The 13,268-nt window shown below is 42.2% G+C and overlaps 1 protein-coding gene across 1 annotated transcript in view; it reads left to right on the forward strand.

Annotated features, from left to right (window-relative positions):
• Window positions 1–762: 762 nt before the first annotated feature.
• LOC126252892 (monocarboxylate transporter 14-like) overlaps window positions 763–13,268 on the forward strand; it is a 92,171-nt gene continuing 79,665 nt past the window's right edge. Inside the window, exon 1 of the mRNA XM_049953862.1 lies at window positions 763–890. The gene's annotated coding sequence lies outside the window, so the exon portion shown is untranslated. The remainder of the gene's footprint in view (window positions 891–13,268) is intronic.

A 13,268-nucleotide genomic window follows, 5' to 3' on the forward strand; every position in this document is an offset into this window, starting at 1 on the left:
ACATGGGAATATCATTATTTCCATATCATCAAAAATCAATTAAAATATACCCATTATAAAAAAATAAGCACATGTGACATATACCGCTACATATTGTGACTTTCAGCGTTAGAAATAGAGTTTACTACAGTCAAAACCCCTTCAAAAATTTCTGTGGCGATACCGGCTCCGACTGGTTTGTCAAATTTAAAAGACCATGGTATGAGTCATTGCCCAAGGCTGTGTTGTAATGCGTCGCGCGGAGTCACCAAACATACAAGGCTGCTACCAGTACGCTAAGATATGGATAAATAATTACATCTTTCGCACGCTGTGTAACAGCTGTGGGGGGCTAAAATTGGGGGCTAAAACCAAAAATTATATTCTGAAAGCAAAATAATAAGTTTTCTTGAGCACTCCACGAACTTGTAGGCACGGCTCTGACTTAGAGCCCTGAAGAAACTGGTTTTCGCAGGTAATCGAACTAACAAGTACTGGTGTACTCCTAATGTCCTTAAAGCCGGTGTGTCCTTCTCGTTTTATCATCGCGTCCTAGAAAGTGCTTATAACGATGTCACAAGTGCTTTTTGACTACTGGGAAGGAGACTGTCTACATATCATGATAAAGAAGAGGACTGTTTCAGTGGTAATTTAGTGACACAGTCCGCTGATGCGACCACCAGAATAATAGGAACTTCTTTCGCTATCTCGTGTGAGGTGCCGGCGCCAGAGGCAATTACATAAAGCCAAACGGATCTGGGGAACAGCGACGTATGAGGAGGCGTTCCGAAGTCCCAGTGACTCCGCAAGCGCACCGGGGAGCACTGTTTGCTGCGCAGACGAAGGACGGCTGCAGCTGACAAAGCTCACTTCTGTCCGAAATCTGTCAGGGACAGACACTTAAATCGCAGGTAAGTCTCCAGGGAATGGGGCTATTCAAACGACTTTAAAAGAACCGTAGCACGCAGGAAGTCATCTTCGATTCACATATCACGATAAAATGGCAGCAGTAGTTTAGAACTGTCTAATGGCGATATTTGTGCTCCACTGAGTACTGCTGTGAACTGACGTATGCCTTGTCTTTAACCGTCCATGTGAACAGATTAGTCCGGATGTAAACCGATTTGTCTATCACATATCCATCCTACCTTCGAAGAGTGATCGCTACAACCAAGAGGATCTTCCAATTCGAGGCTTAGTTTGGATCAGATAGACCGTTCTGTCTATTTCTTTCTTTCTTTTTTTATGGATGGTTTCTCTGTATTCAGACTCCTTCAGTGCTGTAACTGGGGCGGTAACCAGATTTTTACAACTGAATGAAAATTCTATGTTGAAGTGTCGGTGAGGTGTTGAGCGGTAGAAGGGTACGGGATCCTGGATAACACTACAAGGAAATTATGCCCCGAGTTTAGCCTCAAAGGACGAGAACAAATTGACGTACTGAAAGTGCACTATGTTCTACTGTGTTTTGCTCTATATGCGTTTACTTTAGTCATGAAGTGGATGACACAGTGACGTAACTAAATATGGAACGTAACTGTTTTTCTGGTCTGCTTTAGTTTCCATAGCTGTGCACACCCAAGCACTATAATTTAAAACCTGTTGATTATTTTTTGCCCGTATATCACATTAATTGGTGTTAGGTAATTTTTGACGTTACAATACCGGATAAGCTATACTTTGTCCCAGATTAACGATAGTTCATTCGTTGTAATTAATAACTTTCACATGTTCGTTTCGATGCAACGAACGAGATGGTAGATCATTGACATCAAGAACTATAACTGGTGATAATCGAGCCCAGCCGAACACCATTACCAAATTTTCTCATGCAAAAGTCGTGGTGTTCCTGTGTGCCTGTGTTTGTTAGTAACATACGCTATATGTCTTGGTGACCATGTTCTTTACTTCATAACTGCAGGCAGTTATCATTTCGATTTTTCTCACTAATACGCTTAATCTACCTGACACCTCTTAAATGCTCAATAAATTCCCATGGATCCGCTTTCCGAGTCATTTCAAATCCTTGAAATTTCAAAACATATTACAGGGATCAGAATTCAAATAGCTCGGGGGTGCAGTTTTAAGACGGCTGATCTTATCAGAGAACGTCTGCTTTCGCATTACGGATCAGATCAAAATTTTAGCACAGCAGGTGCGCGCTTCTCCGCTACTCTCTTTTCCGTCAGCTGTCCATTCCAGGACATGCAGTGACAGTGGAGAGTGGTACAAACTTGCACTGGAGCGAACCCTGCCGCCCTGGTTTGCTCTAACAGACAAGGCACTACCACAAAGAAAATGACTGCTATTCAGCCAATTATCTAATTATCTAGCGCTCACTGTGACTGGATCATTATACCAGGGTCGTTCACCAAGATGGCGCTACACCGACATTTTCAAATGGTACATGCTGAACATAGTTTCACAACCTTTTAGACTATAAAGCTAACATAAAGGTAAATTATTAAAGAGAATATGAAAAGCTTTTTGAGGAAATAATTAAACTCAATTAATCGTTTCACATTACGTGCGATGGTATGGGAAAATTTTCTGTGAGAAAAATATAAGCGATGTTGGTGCAGTATAGCGAACTACATGGGGTGTTCAAAGAGCAATGCAATACACTTTCGTGGAATATTCCTGCTTCAGCCACTATACAGTAGTTTCATGAAGTTCCGCCGGCCGCGGTGGCCGTGCGGTTCTGGCGCTGCAGTCCGGAACCGCGGGACTGCTACGGTCGCAGGTTCGAATCCTCCCTCCGGCATGGGTGTGTGTGATGTCCTTAGGTTAGTTAGGTTTAAGTAGTTCTAAGTTCTAGGGGACTTATGACCTAAGATGTTGAGTCCCATAGTGCTCAGAGCCATTTGAACCATTTGAACCATGAAGTTCCGATAGGTGACGGCGCTATAAACAGAACATCGCAGTTATTCATAGGCGCTTGCAGAATGCCTTCGGAGTCCTAGCAGTAAACAAAAGCACGGTGAGTCGTTGGGCGAGATGTCTGTCATCATGGCAAGAAGGTCTCGCAAACCTGTCCGATCTCCCAGCCGGCAGCATACAGCTGTGACTCCTGCGTACCGACATTCCCAATCGAGGTGATCGATGGATCACAGTCAAACACATACCTGCTCAACTGTACGTCTCTGTTGGTAGTGCTGGTACTCAAGGTGTGCGCTGACTGGGTTCCGCGTCGTCAAACAGAAGACCATAAAGAGCAATGAAGAAACCTATGTGTGGAGTTGCTTGCACGTTACGAGGTTGATCGTAACAGTTTTCGTCGAACATCGTCACAGGCGATGGAACATCGTTTCATCACTTCGAACCGGAAACATAACGGCAGTCAATGGAGTGGCGCGACACCGCCTATACTACGAAGAAAAAATTCAAAGCCGCAACCTCAGCAGATAAAACCGTGGCTGTGGTCTTCTGGGACTCTGAAGATGTTCTCACCCTGGTGCAACGATCAACTCGGAAGTGTATTGTTCTACCCCCAGGAAACTGATGCAACGACTTCAGTGTGTTCGTCGCTACAAATATGCACACCAACTTCTCATTCTTGACGACAACGCATGGCTTCACACAAGACTGCGAAGAGGAAGTCGCAGAACTTCACTGGTCTGGTCCTCCTCATCCACCCTGCAGACCGGATCTCGCACCTTCCGACTTTCATCTGTTTGGCCAATGAAGGATTCACTCGATGGGGAGCAGTACTTGAATGATGGGAGGGTATTGACGCAGACAGACGTAGGTTACGGCGTCGACCAGTAGAGTGACACCATTCGAGCATACAGGCCATCCCAGTAAGGTGGCGTAAGGCCGTCTCATTGAACGGAGATTATGCTGAAAAACGGTGTTTTATAGCCAAATTTTTTTAGTATATTAACAGAAGTACTATATAAAGTCTCAAGTACAAAAGTCAACATAATTTTGTACAGAGTCATGAACATAAACATAAAAATGAAACTAGCAGCAGTCTCCTTCAGAGTTTTGCCGCGGCACTGTTGGTAAACAGTGCAAAGAGTGTTACTACAATGACTGCGTAAGTAATTGATCATGTGGCCACAGATACTGAAATGGTAACAACATGTATTAAGGAGTCCTCCCAAACCCTTAAGACCTCAGTTTCATGAAAAAGAGTCACAATGAGCCAGAATTCTTAAATGTCTACCTTAGGCACAGAAATTTTTTTGGGAAGGTGTTGATTCCTGAACAAAAGTCATTTAATGACACAAGAATACGCAGTGCAAACATAAAAACAAAGCAGTCTGTTGTGTCACAAAAAATAAAACAGAGAGAGACAAACAAAGGCATAAAAACAAACTAATAAGGGATGAGGATAAGGTAATAAACAATTCCCCACCACCCACAAACTTTTTAATGACCATTTATCAAGTGTTGCAGTGAAGTAACAGCACAAACTCCAAAAACAAATATAGCATCTGTAAAGTATTTTCACTACGTATAATAACGTTGCTACCACAGATCATCAAGTCAGTGAAACTGTACAAAATAAAAAATAAAAAATCAGCAGGCTTCGATGAAGTATCAATGTGTGCGTCCTGAAACAATGCATAGAGAGTAAACAAGCTCCATAACGGACATAATAAACGATTCCTTCAGATCAGAGAAGTTTCCAGAATATTTAAAACAAGCAGGAGTTATATCTCTGATAAAAGCAAAGTAATCCAGAAGATACAGAAAATTACCGACCCATTTCCCTGCTGTCACCATTCTCAAAAATAGTTGTCTCAATTACCGAAGACAGACCGATGACCTCTTGGCATAAATAAAACTTTTTCAGTGAATCACAGGTAGGCTTCCGAAGTAGCAGATGTACAGAATCAGCTATAGCAGAATTGAAAAAAATGGTACTTCGTGCTCTAGACAAAGATGAGTGAGTCGCAGACGCATCTTTTGAACCTTCTAATGCTTTTGAAATTGTTGACCATAAGATCCTAATTAATAAGCTAGGAGCATTAGATATAAGAGGCCTAGCTAACAGCAGCTTCCGATCGTACCTCTCAGATAGGATACAAAGAGTAGGAGTGACACACACCTCAAGTAAGTCTAAACCTCAGTAAAACACTAATCTTGGAAAAATACATTAATGTAGGATTTCCTCAAGGTAGCACTTTAGGATCAGTAATGTTCCTTATATGCGTACATCAATGACTTTCCCAGCCATGTTAGCCACGGGGAATACTTCTGTCTGCTGATAATAGCAGTGTTATAGTCACTGAGAAAACAAGGGAACTCATTGCACAAAAAACAAATGAAACCCTCTCGGAAGCTTACAACTGGCCAAAAAGTAATAAGGTGACATTGAACACAGCGAAAATAAATGCCATGAATTTCGGCTTGGAGAGCGAAATGGGACTATTAAATTAAAGTAAATGGCACCTCTGTGGACTGCATGAAAAAGCAAAATTTATAAGAATGAATAACTATTTTCTGTTGAAGATAGCCAGCCGGAGTGGCCGTGCGGTTCTAGGCGCTACAGTCTGGAACAGCGGGACCGCTACGGTCGCAGGTTCGAATCCTGCCTCGGGCATGGATGTGTGTGATGTACTTAGGTTAATTAGGTTTAAGCAGTTCTAAGTTCTAGGGGACTGATAACCTCAGAAGTTGAGTCCCATAGTGCTCAGAGCCATTTGAGCCATTTGTTGAAGATACACACAAAAAAAATTGTTCAAATTGCTCTGAGCACTATGGGACTTAACATCTGTGGTCATCAGTCCCCTAGAATTTAGAACTACGTAAACCTAACTACCCTAAGGACATCACACACATCCATGCCCGAGGCAGGATTCGAACCTGCGACCGTAGCGGTCACGCGGTTCCAGACTGAAGCGCCTAGAACCGCACGGCTACACCGGCCGGCAAGGTACACACAAAGATACTTCCAGGCAGAATGTCATCAGCGTATTATGCCCTTAGAGTACTGTCAGCAGTGTGTAGCTCTCTCTTTTAGTTACATACTGTAAGTATGTACACTCATCTCTAAGCTGGTACATTCTTTTCTGGGGAACAAATGCATAAAATACGAAGACAGTTTTCAAACTGTAGATAAGGGCATGAGAATAATAACCGAAAATAGTTGTCAAGCTCACTGTAAACATCTGTTCAAAACACTGGGGATTTTGCCTCGTCTGTGTGAATAGATTTACCAATCAGTTGTACGCATCAAATGTAGCTTTGATAGTTACAGATAGTTACAGAAAAACAGTTCTGCTGATGACAATGGAACAACATCCAAACTGAAATTACATTTACAAAAAAAGAATAAACATAATACTTAAAACAGCATTTTCTACCAAGGATTAAAATCATACAACAAATTACGACAGGAGTTTGAAGAAACTGTTAAAAGAAACTTATTTTTAAAAGCAGTTAAAAATACCTGTTAAGCCATACATTTTGCAGACTGAAGGATTACTTTGATAATGCAGAGTAGGGGTTTGGTAAACAAACCGTAACATAAATAATAATAACGATAGTAAACATCTAAAATTTTACATAACACTTTCACATTCCACATAAACTTTCATGCAACATTTTTTCCTGATTTTCTGCGTTTTCTGGAAAAACTTACTCCCAAATCTATGGAAATTATAATGCTAACATCATATCCTTTTTCTGAGCCCATCATCTCGCTATTTATAGAGGGATACTAACTCATCTTTTACATACTAGCAAATGGGAAGTTTCAGTGCTCAAAATGGTCTTGACATCAGTTGATGTGCGTGCAGTGTTTGCAGTGACTGGGAGGGAAAATGAATGAGCAGTGTAACATTAGTCTTAAATAACTTACTTGTAGAACAGTATTGTACACTGGGGGTAAACTCAGGGAGCAATGCTTTAAAGAGAGTGGTCTTATATTCGGGAGCATGAAGACTCCAGTTTTCATTCAGCCATCCAGATTTGGGTTTTCTGTGGTTCCCCTAAATTATTTCAGGAAAATGCCAGAATGGTTCCCACTATAAAGCCATGTTCGATCACCTGTTCCATCGTTCTCATACTAAACCTGTAAGTCTGTAAATGTATGTACACGTGAATCATTTTATTTTTGTTGTTCTTAAATTGCAATCCCAAGACATGTCCAGTAATCTCGCAAAAGAGATCTATAGATGAATAAAAAGGCTTTAAGAAGGCCAGACGGATAAAACGATTTAACTGTTAATTTAATGCCATCAGTATTCATAGAGATAAAATTTACACTAAGTCTATTTTACATTCTGTAACTATATAAAGAAGTAGCTTTTATTATTCAAGATCGGTTGTAGCGAAAATCTCACGTGTCGTGGAAGCTCCCTGTCTGATGGTTGTTCGTTGACCAATTTTAGGTTCTTTCCCTGCTCGATATACCACGAGTGTCCAGTATCAATTGCTTTGACTCGATTTCACTTACATCACTGTGGTACACTAAACTGTTATTATTTACACCCCGTAGCGAAATGGTTAACTCATCACACCACCCTCCCCCCCCCCTCCCACATATAAACACACATCATAGTAGAACAAAGCAAATTATTTTTCTGGAAGAGCATTTAGTCCAGGTTCAGTCAGCAGAAGGATAGGTTTTTAATCCTCTACCTCAGAGACGTATTACTGTTCCTTCTCCGTGAGTAACTTAGAACTGAGATAGTCTGACCTCACCAGGCCTCACAATGTTTACGCCTAATGCCCTATAAATATAACTCTTTGCGACAAGGAATTTTATTAAGAAGACTATTGCCTCAACCACTGGAGAGAAACTGTATTTATTGTATCGTGCAGACATAATTATTCAACTCTCAACGTAGGTAGCAGGTTCTGGATATTAAGAGGAGCGCCAGACCGTCACGACCACTCTCTCCGTAAGAAATTATGGGTGGGAGTGCGTTCAGAGCAGCTAGACTGCGTCCAACACAAAGTCACTTCCTGCCGCATTATCGTTACCAATTAAGAAATCAGCTTTTGGAACAAATTCACATTCAGCACTAATAATCAAATTCAATGTAAATCAACGTATAAAAGTCTCATGGTAATCAAAGAAAATCTAGTCTGTGGCAGTACAGCTGTGCTCAGTATCTCTGCTTGTACTCACGTACCTCAGTAAGCTACAGAAATCCGCTCCCTTGCCTGGGACGATGAGCAATAGGACTCTAGCAAGAAGACCTTATAACGTGCGCATGGGGGCCACACAATACTCATTAAAACCTGTACTATGGTAAGTGAGTGGGGTTCACCTTACGAGACAGGATTTTCGTATAGATATTGACCGCGTGTACCTGAATGGTGGCAAATCAGACTTACACCCACTCTATAATAACAATGATCCGTCAAGTAAGTTCAAAATGCAATTACACGTCAGTATGTACCAAAAGTAACACTGAAGATGCTACCAATTTAATAATAATACGGTCGCCAGCCTAATTAGGCATGAACTGAGTTTCTTCCCCGTACAAGTTGGCAGATATTCGTGCAACGCAACAAGTAGTAACACTGCATAATATAGTAGAATTTTAGAACCAGAAAATCTATTGGAGTGATAGTTTCACGTTCTGTACTGATATGGAAAAACCATAAATACATAACACTACACTATAATGTATACTACCAAACTTCGTACTGTCTATTGATCTGATTAAAATCGGGCATAGGTTACCCTAGAAGCAGCACTTTCGAGTCACACACACAATGTCAATTTTGATAAAGATAAAACACTGATAAATTTTGGCTTTTATATTGATTTTAACTTTTGCTGGTCAAATCAATTTAGAACACTTCAGAATTCACATGAATAAAAAAAAAGGGGAGGGGGGGACCCAGAAACTGTTATGATCACTGTATTAAAAAAATTGATTACTGAAATTATTATGCGCTCAAGATTTCCAGTATATAAGTTACTACTCTTTTTATCTTATTTACTTCTCATTTAAATACCTTTATATCTAACTTCCTGGCAGATTAAAACTGTGTGCCCGACCGAGACTCGAACTCGGGACCTTTGGCTTTCGCGGACAAGTGCTCTAACCATCTGAGCTACAGAAGCACGGCTCACGCTCGGTACTCACAGCTTTACTTCTGCCAGTATCTCGCCTCCTACCTTCCAAACTTTACAGAAGTACTCCTGCGAACCTTGCAGAACTAGCACTCCTGAAACAAAGGATATAGCGGAGACATGGCTTAGCCACAGCCTGGAGGATGTTTCCAGAATGAGATTTTCACTCTGCAGCGGAGTGTGCGCTGATATGAAACTTCCTGGCAGATTAAAACTGCTTCGGTAGCTCAGATGGTTAGAGCACTTGCCCGCGATAGGCAAAGGTCCCGAGTTCGAGTCTCGGTCGGGCACACAGTTTTAATCTGCCAGGAAGTTTCATATCAGCGCACACTCCGCTGCAGAGTGAAAATCTCATTCTGGACCTTTATATTTGTCTCGAAATAATTAAACTTCATTACTATATCAATATTAAACTTATCTCTCAACTTCGTTAGACCTTCGTTATTCGTTTATTGGTTCATTAACAAAACAGTTCTTTAAACATCATTCTAACATAGTTAGGTCTGCAAGTAATTATTATTAGCACAAAATTCAATTTTTCATTTCGGGACACTCGGGTTGCACAACATTTGGAAAGGACCCTGTCTAGGTTAGTTGTGAGGATAATCAAATGAGGGGAAGGTTCTGGTAAAATTTAGGTTATTATTAAACAATTCACTTCATGGTCCATACGAATACAGTACTAAAAGTTTTAACCTGCTTATATCGATGCGGCGGTTGGCAAGCGGCGAGATGGCGAAGCACAGAGCACACATACAATCACAGCTATGGCTCTTGACGTATCGGCACTTTAATTCTTCTTAGCGTCGCAATACTTTTCCATTTAGTGCCTATGGAATTTTGCCATGCTGTGTGGGCGTTGGAACGGCATACCCGAGGCTCAATGAAACTACTTCTTCCAGGAGAGCCTCCTCGCTCCAGAAGGTGTTGCTCAGACCAATGCCAAACTCCAACTACTACTGCTGAGCCAGTTGTACCGTGCAGCGCCCGTGCGCATTTTCCCGCGCTCGCCTGCAATCCACCTTTTGCCGCTCCCTTACAGACAGGGTATTCACCCGAGGTTTTGCATTCTACATATCCTAACACATTGCCTACGTATGGACCAGACGCACAGTTACAATTTTAAACATCTTACAACAGTTTCAACATTTGTTACATTTCAATTCCATTACAGTATTACTTGACATTTGACATAAACATCAATATTCACATTGAAACTTATTTAGTTTTCTTAACACAATGGCATGAAACAAAAAAGAAAGGAAATCAGAACATCAATTACACAAATTTATCGAAAAATTAGAAGAAAAAAAATTACTTATATCTACAATAGTACAGTGTCGTTGTTGTTACAACCTGTACAAAATTGAGTGCACTGCGCCCCTCCCTAAATTTCAAACGTTGACTAACAGCAAAATCACATTCAGATAACAGCATGACTCTTCCTAGCGTTCTGAAATATTTGATTTGGGCGTTTTCTTCCATCCGACTGGCAAGGTTTTCTGTAAACCTCTTCTTCCCCACGCAAACAAAATCACACTCCTGCCAACAATGTTCCTCTGTAAAAGCATTCCATTCGTGACTGACAGCTAATTTCCTGACATCTGTTAAAATCTGCAGACTATGTGTTCTGTCGAGCTGTGTGTCCTGACGCCTTCGTTGTGAAAATTTCACCCTGAGCTACTCGGTAGAAGGCCGAGGGGTGTCTATCGCAGATGCAGAAGCTTGAGGAAATCTCTGTTGTGGCGTCGTGATTTGGTAATTCACTTTGCTTTGGCGTCCCCTCATACAGATACATGATTTTATAAATTACATGGCAGAGTTTTATACGAAATAAACTACTCGCCTCTTCACAGTTGGAGAACCACATTTTAGATACACTACGCACAGCAAGTGCCATAGGAACAAAAGCTAGAAAACAGTAAGGCAGGTGGCAGCCTTGTAGCGGCTAGCATCTGTAGAGATAGTCTGACTGCTCATCCAAACAATGACTCTACTATGTGTACACGGAGTATCACCTCCCTCATCCAGTGACGCGCTATGAGGAGAAAGCCATCATACAAATGTGGGTTTTGCACGTTCTGGTCTCTGCAAATATTATTGATGACAGGCCTGCAGTAGCTTTTGTTCCCCTGTCGTATTTCAACGGTTATCGAATAAACCCAGTTGACATGCAGATCGCTTCCCTCTGACGCAGATGTTTTTGATAAACTCTGCACAATGGAAACGAACTGAAAATGGGTTCGCTCTGCCAACTGAGTCGTGGATGTGGTTCATGTAGAAATACTGAATTGGAGCATTGCTAAATTAGACCATTGATCTGTACAAAATACTCCACAAGAAGAACAGTACATGATAAACAAACGTAATAGTTAACTATCTCACACACTGTGGATGAGTAGAAATCGGAATATGAAATCCATATAATTAAACAACTGAGTGAAACGGAGGGGGAAATTCCACGGGTAAAGGAAGAATTCGAGTAAATTAAGTATACGATTTCGAATCAGACATGATGATTAGGTCGTTCTGTTGGGGCTAGGAAAATACATACTAGAATCCAAATAACTGTGTCATGATTAAGCCATCAACTGCTAGAGCGTGTTTTAAACCGAGATACTCTGTGCTTCAACTGAAAATGCACGTACTCATGTCTCATCACTAATATTTCGCCTCGATTTGCTGCCAGAATTTACCAAAATTAAGGAGCGAACATTCAGCAACTGCAGAAGGCGGCGAAGCTGCAAGTGCTGCAAGTGCTGCAAGTGCAGCAGAGTAGTGGAATCTCTTATTTCAGTCACCGTCCAGCCGAAGAGTACTCCTATGGCCCGGTCACGACCAAGATTACCATTCCGCTTCATGTCGTAGCCTTGACAACTCTTCTGTTTCACGTCCCAACCAAAAGTACTCTTAAAGCGACACTTCTCTAAGCTCTCTGCGGAAAGACTGCTAAAAATTACTGGTCGTCCAATCAGACAGCCGGCCGCTGTGACCGAACGGCTCTAGGCGCTTCAGTGTGGACCCGCGCGACCGCTGCGGTCGCAGGTTCGAATCCTGCCTCGGGCATGGATGTGTTTGATGTCCTTAGGTTAGTTACGTTTAAGTAGTGCTAAGTTCTAGGGGACTGATGACCTCAGATGTTAAGTCCCATAGAGCTCAGAGCCATTTTTTTCCAATCAGACCGTCCGCAGCTCGTGGTCGTGCGGTAGCGTTCTCGCTTCCCACGCCCGGGTTCCCGGGTTCGATTCCCGGCGGGGTCAGGGATTTTCTCTGCCTCGTGATGACTGGGTGTTGTGTGATGTCCTTAGGTTAGTTAGGTTTAAGTAGTTCTAAGTTCTAGTGGACTAATGACCAGAGATGTTAAGTCCCATAGTGCTCAGAGCCATTTCCAATCAGACAGAATGTTAGGAACACCGCCAAGGAGAGGCCGCGTAGCAAACATTTCCTTTCTCTTTCGAAAAGTTTGTCATTACTTGTGCTAATCTTTTAACTTTTCAGTTTAAACACATTTACAACAATTTGGTGTGAGACCCCTAGCTGGCATCATGGTGAAAATCCTGACTAATGTGGGAGAACTCACACATCTGTTCCTAGAAAAAGGTGACGCCAGTGCTCCCGCTCTGGTTAATAGTTAAGACATAGTCCAGTCGATGAGTGCTCTATATCCTTTGTCAAAAGGTCAGGTCGACGACCTCCAAGCTCCTGCTCCATATGAAGGCCTAATGTGCAAGATAGCGCTCGACGTCCTTCACAAGTTTTATTTGCAATCCCTGCCGCTGCCCAAATTTTGCAAAAGCATCCACTGATCGCCAGACCAGCACCATCCACGATACGGTGAAATTCCTAATTGGGCCTAACGTGCTCGTGACTGCCCTCCTACGGCCTACAAAAAATATTATCTGCACTCGAAACAAGTGCCCAGAATCTCTGGACTTGTTCTCTGCACTCGCCAACACGGCACTACATGCGACGCAGTGAAATAACAAACCGGCTTATTGCGTGCGTGAGTGCTCTCTCACAACTCCTGCCCGTTCTTATCCGCGGTCCAGATTCTGGGCCTCTATACTCTGCAAACCAGCGCCTTTCCTGATACAGAGAACCACGCACGTTCACGGTGCGCCTGGCGCAAGCCTCCTTCTAAGCCCCTGTCCCTGTGGCTTTTCGCACAAAGGAAAAACTTGCTACCGAAGGCTACTCCTCATCTCAGCTAAAACTAACCAGGTACCACAAGCAAACCCGTACGCAA

The sequence above is a fragment of the Schistocerca nitens genome, chromosome 4 (genome assembly GCF_023898315.1).
Source record: "Schistocerca nitens isolate TAMUIC-IGC-003100 chromosome 4, iqSchNite1.1, whole genome shotgun sequence".
NCBI classification, from domain to species: Eukaryota; Metazoa; Arthropoda; class Insecta; order Orthoptera; family Acrididae; genus Schistocerca; species Schistocerca nitens.